This window comes from Paramisgurnus dabryanus, chromosome 11 (assembly GCF_030506205.2).
Source record: "Paramisgurnus dabryanus chromosome 11, PD_genome_1.1, whole genome shotgun sequence".
Classification (NCBI taxonomy): domain Eukaryota; kingdom Metazoa; phylum Chordata; class Actinopteri; order Cypriniformes; family Cobitidae; genus Paramisgurnus; species Paramisgurnus dabryanus.
Window position 1 is genome coordinate 38,545,800 of NC_133347.1, and position 6,240 is coordinate 38,552,039.

Sequence of the window (6,240 nt, forward strand, 5' to 3'; positions counted from 1 at the left end):
CAACCGACCCAAAGGGCGAGTCGATCCGAGCAAAGGCGCCCGAGTTACGGCCGTTTAAAGGTCAGGCGGTGGTACCCCGTATCTCGGCCGGGCTTAGGGTTAGAGAGACGAGGGTTGGCTCGTTGGAAAGGTCCGCTCGGGTGGAGCAACAGACCCAAAGGGCGAGTCGATCCGAGCAAAGGCGCCCGAGCTGCGGCCGTTGGAAAATCCGGGGAGGGACCGCCGTATCTCGGCCGGGCTTAGGGTTAGAGAGAAGCGGGTTGGCTCGTTGGATAGGGCCGCTCCGGTAGAGCAACCGACCCGAAGGGCGAGTCGATCCGAGCAAAGGCGCCCGAGCTGCGGCCGTGGGAAAATCCGCGGAGGGACCGCCGTATCTCGGCCGGGCTTAGGGTTAGAGAGAAGCGGGTTGGCTCGTTGGATAGGGCCGCTCCGGTAGAGCAACCGACCCAAAGGGCGAGTCGATCCGAGCAAAGGCGCCCGTGCTGCGGCCGTGGGAAAATCCGCGGAGGGACCGCCGTATCTCGGCCGGGCTTAGGGTTAGAGAGACGAGGGTTGGCTCGTTGGATAGGGCCGCTCCGGTAGGGCAACCGACCCAAAGGGCGAGTCGATCCGAGCAAAGGCGCCCGTGCTGCGGCCGTGGGAAAATCCGGGGAGGGACCGCCGTATCTCGGCCGGGCTTAGGGTTAGAGAGACGAGGGTTGGCTCGTTGGATAGGGCCGCTCCGGTAGAGCAACCGACCCAAAGGGCGAGTCGATCCGAGCAAAGGCGCCCGTGCTGCGGCCGTGGGAAAATCCGGGGAGGGACCGCCGTATCTCGGCCGGGCTTAGGGTTAGAGAGACGAGGGTTGGCTCGTTGGATAGGGCCGCTCCGGTAGAGCAACCGACCCAAAGGGCGAGTCGATCCGAGCAAAGGCGCCCGTGCTGCGGCCGTGGGAAAATCCGGGGAGGGACCGCCGTATCTCGGCCGGGCTTAGGGTTAGAGAGACGAGGGTTGGCTCGTTGGATAGGGCCGCTCCGGTAGAGCAACCGACCCAAAGGGCGAGTCGATCCGAGCAAAGGCGCCCGTGCTGCGGCCGTGGGAAAATCCGGGGAGGGACCGCCGTATCTCGGCCGGGGAAAGGGTTAGAGAGACGAGGGTTGGCTCGTTGGATAGGGCCGCTCCGGTAGAGCAACCGACCCAAAGGGCGAGTCGATCCGAGCAAAGGCGCCCGTGCTGCGGCCGTGGGAAAATCCGGGGAGGGACCGCCGTATCTCGGCCGGGGAAAGGGCTAGAGGCTCGCGGGTAGGCTCGTTCGAAAGCTCCCCTCCGGCATAGCGACCGACCCGAAGGGCGAAGGCCCCGGACCCGAGGCGCCCGAGAAACGGCCGTGGGAAAATCCGGGCATAGACCGCCGTATCTCGGCCGGGGAAGGGGCTAGAGGCTCGCGGGTAGGCTCGTTCGAAAGGCCCCCTCCGGCGGAGCGACCGACCCAAAGGGCGAAGGCCCCGGACCCGAGGCGCCCGAGATACGGCCGCGGGAATTTCCGCGAGCTTCGACCGGACGTATCTCCGGCGGGCGGGGTCGCACGGACCCGAGGCCGGGCTCGTCGGAAAGCCCCGGGACGGACCTTTCGAACGAGACCGGCCGCGCGTCCGGGCGACCTCCGAGGCGGACGCTAGGGGCGCCGGAGCCCCGGACGAGCGAAAATTCCGCGACCACCCGCCCGTATCTCGGCCCGGGAAAGGGCCAGAGACTCGAGGGAGGGCTCGTTCGAAAGCTCCCCTCCGGCATAGCGACCGACCCGAAGGGCGAAGGCCCCGGACCCGAGGCGCCCGAGAAACGGCCGTGGGAAAATCCCGCGGGGGTAGGCCGTATCTCGGCCCCGGAAAGGGCTAGCGACGCGCGGGTGGGCTCGTTCGAAAGGCCCCCCGCGGAGGAGCCACCCACCCGAAGGGCGAAGGCCCCGGACCCGGGGCGCCGGAGCAGCGCGGTAACGAAATTCGAATTTTCGACCGGAAGTATCTCGGGCCCCCGGGGTCGCACGGACCCGCGGCCGGTCTCGTCGGAAAGCCCCGGGCGAGACCTTTCCGACGAGCCCGGCCCCGAGTCCGTAGGACCTTCCCCGGCCGAGATACGGCGCCCGGCAGTTCATTGGCCGATATCTCGGAAACGGGGCGTCGTAGACGCTCCGTGGTATTGGTGACCTTGACGATGCCGGGTCAGACGAGTCGGCCGCGGGCACGGGCCCGGGGGCGCCGGCCGCCAGAGTCGGGTGGCTCGCGCACTTCCAGGCGGGCCGCTCGCGCACCTCCAGGCACCCCGACCCACTCGCCGAGGCCGACCGAGGTGCGCCGTCCCGGCCGCGGACCGGTCGGGGTCCCCTCTCGAAAGGGCAGTAGTGTGAACAGGTGCCATCGGGTATATAGGGGAAGGGGTCCTCTCGAACCAGGCCTTCGAACCCGCGCGAGCCTAGCCCGGCAAGGCTCACCCTCCCCGGCCACGGGTTCGGCCTCCGTCCCCCTGGAGGTCCGGCACCTCCAGGGTCCCCGACCCTGCCTCCCCTGCCCGAGGGGAGGCCTCCGAGGCGGGCCTGACAGGGCGGCCCTCCCTCCTGGAAGTCCGGTTCCTCCAGGGTCCCCGACCCTGCCTCCCCTGCCCGAGGGGAGGCCTCCGAGGCGGGCCTGACAGGGCGGCCCTCCCTCCTGGAAGTATGGTTCCTCCAGGGCACGCGTCCCTACCTCCGTAGCCCAGATGGGTGACTCCGAGGCGGGCCTGACAGGGCGGCCCTCCCTCCTGGAAGTCCGGTTCCTCCAGGGCACACGTCCCTGCCTCCTTAGCCCAGAGAGGTGACTCCGAGGCGGGCCTGACAGGGCGGCCCTCCCTCCTGGAAGTCCGGTTCCTCCAGGGCACACGTCCCTACCTCCGTAGCCCAGATGGGTGACTCGAAAGCGGGCCTGACAGGGCGGCCCTCCCTCCTGGAAGTCTGGTTCCTCCAGGGCACACGTCCCTGCCTCCTTAGCCCAGAGAGGTGACTCCGAGGCGGGCCTGACAGGGCGGCCCTCCCTCCTGGAAGTCCGGTTCCTCCAGGGCACACGTCTCTGCCTCCTTAGCCCAGAGAGGTGACTCCGAGGCGGGCCTGACAGGGCGGCCCTCCCTCCTGGAAGTCCGGTTCCTCCAGGGCACACGTCCCTGCCTCCTTAGCCCAGAGAGGTGACTCCGAGGCGGGCCTGACAGGGCGGCCCTCCCTCCTGGAAGTCCGGTTCCTCCAGGGCACACGTCTCTGCCTCCTTAGCCCAGAGAGGTGACTCCGAGGCGGGCCTGACAGGGCGGCCCTCCCTCCTGGAAGTCCGGTTCCTCCAGGGCACACGTCCCTACCTCCGTAGCCCAGACGGGTGACTCGAAAGCGGGCCTGACAGGGCGGCCCTCCCTCCTGGAAGTCTGGTTCCTCCAGGGCACACGTCCCTGCCTCCTTAGCCCAGAGAGGTGACTCCGAGGCGGGCCTGACAGGGCGGCCCTCCCTCCTGGAAGTCCGTTTCCTCCAGGGCACACGTCCCTACCTCCGTAGCCCAGATGGGTGACTCGAAAGCGGGCCTGACAGGGCGGCCCTCCCTCCTGGAAGTCTGGTTCCTCCAGGGCACACGTCCCTACCTCCGTAGCCCAGATGGGTGACTCGAAAGCGGGCCTGACAGGGCGGCCCTCCCTCCTGGAAGTCTGGTTCCTCCAGGGCACGCGTCCCTGCCTCCGTAGCCCAGATGGGTGACTCCGAGGCGGGCCTGACAGGGCGGCCCTCCCTCCTGGAAGTCTGGTTCCTCCAGGGCACACGTCCCTACCTCCTTAGCCCAGATGGGTGACTCGAAAGCGGGCCTGACAGGGCGGCCCTCCCTCCTGGAAGTCTGGTTCCTCCAGGGCACACGTCCCTACCTCCTTAGCCCAGATGGGTGACTCCGAGGCGGGCCTGACAGGGCGGCCCTCCCTCCTGGAAGTCTGGTTCCTCCAGGGCACGCGTCCCTACCTCCTTAGCCCAGAGAGGTGACTCCGAGGCGGGCCTGACAGGGCGGCCCTCCCTCCTGGAAGTCTGGTTCCTCCAGGGCACACGTCCCTACCTCCTTAGCCCAGATGGGTGACTCGAAAGCGGGCCTGACAGGGCGGCCCTCCCTCCTGGAAGTCTGGTTCCTCCAGGGCACACGTCCCTACCTCCTTAGCCCAGATGGGTGACTCGAAATCGGGCCTGACAGGGCGGCCCTCCCTCCTGGAAGTCTGGTTCCTCCAGGGCACACGTCCCTACCTCCTTAGCCCAGATGGGTGACTCGAAATCGGGCCTGACAGGGCGGCCCTCCCTCCTGGAAGTCTGGTTCCTCCAGGGCACACGTCCCTACCTCCTTAGCCCAGATGGGTGACTCGAAAGCGGGCCTGACAGGGCGGCCCTCCCTCCTGGAAGTCTGGTTCCTCCAGGGCACACGTCCCTACCTCCTTAGCCCAGATGGGTGACTCCGAGGCGGGCCTGACAGGGCGGCCCTCCCTCCTGGAAGTCTGGTTCCTCCAGGGCACACGTCCCTACCTCCTTAGCCCAGAGAGGTGACTCCGAGGCGGGCCTGACAGGGCGGCCCTCCCTCCTGGAAGTCCGGTTCCTCCAGGGCACACGTCCCTACCTCCTTAGCCCAGATGGGTGACTCGAAATCGGGCCTGACAGGGCGGCCCTCCCTCCTGGAAGTCCGGTTCCTCCAGGGCACACGTCCCTACCTCCTTAGCCCAGATGGGTGACTCGAAATCGGGCCTGACAGGGCGGCCCTCCCTCCTGGAAGTCTGGTTCCTCCAGGGCACACGTCCCTACCTCCTTAGCCCAGAGAGGTGACTCCGAGGCGGGCCTGACAGGGCGGCCCTCCCTCCTGGAAGTCTGGTTCCTCCAGGGCACACGTCCCTACCTCCTTAGCCCAGATGGGTGACTCGAAAGCGGGCCTGACAGGGCGGCCCTCCCTCCTGGAAGTCTGGTTCCTCCAGGGCACACGTCCCTACCTCCTTAGCCCAGATGGGTGACTCGAAAGCGGGCCTGACAGGGCGGCCCTCCCTCCTGGAAGTCTGGTTCCTCCAGGGCACACGTCCCTACCTCCTTAGCCCAGATGGGTGACTCGAAATCGGGCCTGACAGGGCGGCCCTCCCTCCTGGAAGTCTGGTTCCTCCAGGGCACACGTCCCTACCTCCTTAGCCCAGATGGGTGACTCGAAAGCGGGCCTGACAGGGCGGCCCTCCCTCCTGGAAGTCTGGTTCCTCCAGGGCACACGTCCCTACCTCCTTAGCCCAGATGGGTGACTCGAAAGCGGGCCTGACAGGGCGGCCCTCCCTCCTGGAAGTCAGGTTCCTCCAGGGCACACGTCCCTACCTCCGTAGCCCAGAGTGGTGACTCGAAAGCGGACGCGGGAGGGTGTACGTGGCGCACCCCCAGGCCGAAGAGAGGTCTCGTGAGCGGACGCGAGGGTGTACGACAGAAGGCCTGGAAGTCTCTGACTTCCAGGGTCACCGACCCTACCTCATGAGCCCGAAGAGGTGACTCGAATGCGGACGCGGGGGTGTACGTGGCGCACCCCCAGGCCGAAGAGAGGTCTCGTGAGCGGACACGAGAAGTACGACAGAGGGCCTGGAAGCAAAAGCGGGTGACTCGTGCACTTCCAGAAAAGGCAAAAGCGGGTGACTCGTGCACTTCCATAAAGCCGAAAAGAGGTCTCGTGAGCGGACACGAGAAGTACGACAGAGGGCCTGGAGGTAAAAGCGGGTGACTCGTGCACTTCCAGGGTCTCCGACCTTACGGCGCCTTCCGACGCGGGCGCCTCCTCCCGGACGAGCCACGGGAAGGGCCCCTTCTCTCAAGGGGCGGTCGTTTGAACAGGTGCCATCGGGTATATAGGGATGGGTGCCTCGAAGTGGACCTCCAGCGTCCTCCCTCCCTGCGACAGATCCCAAGAAAGGTCTGTGCGCGTCGGTGTGCGATGAACGAAAAACCGTTAAAAGAACTGGAACGGTTGGAACGGACGAAGGGCGTCTGATGTGAGGCAGCGCCCCGGGCGAGTGTCGGCCGAAGGCTCACAATTAAAGAGCTCATACCCGAAAGATGGGAAAAAACGATCCGCCCTGGATCATCAAGGCTAATGCCTAAAAACTAAAGCTACCTTGGGTGATGGAACTCGGCTACGGCCGCAAAACGATCCGCCCTGGATCATCAAGGCTAATGCCTAAAAACTAAAGCTACCTTGGGTGATGGAACTCGGC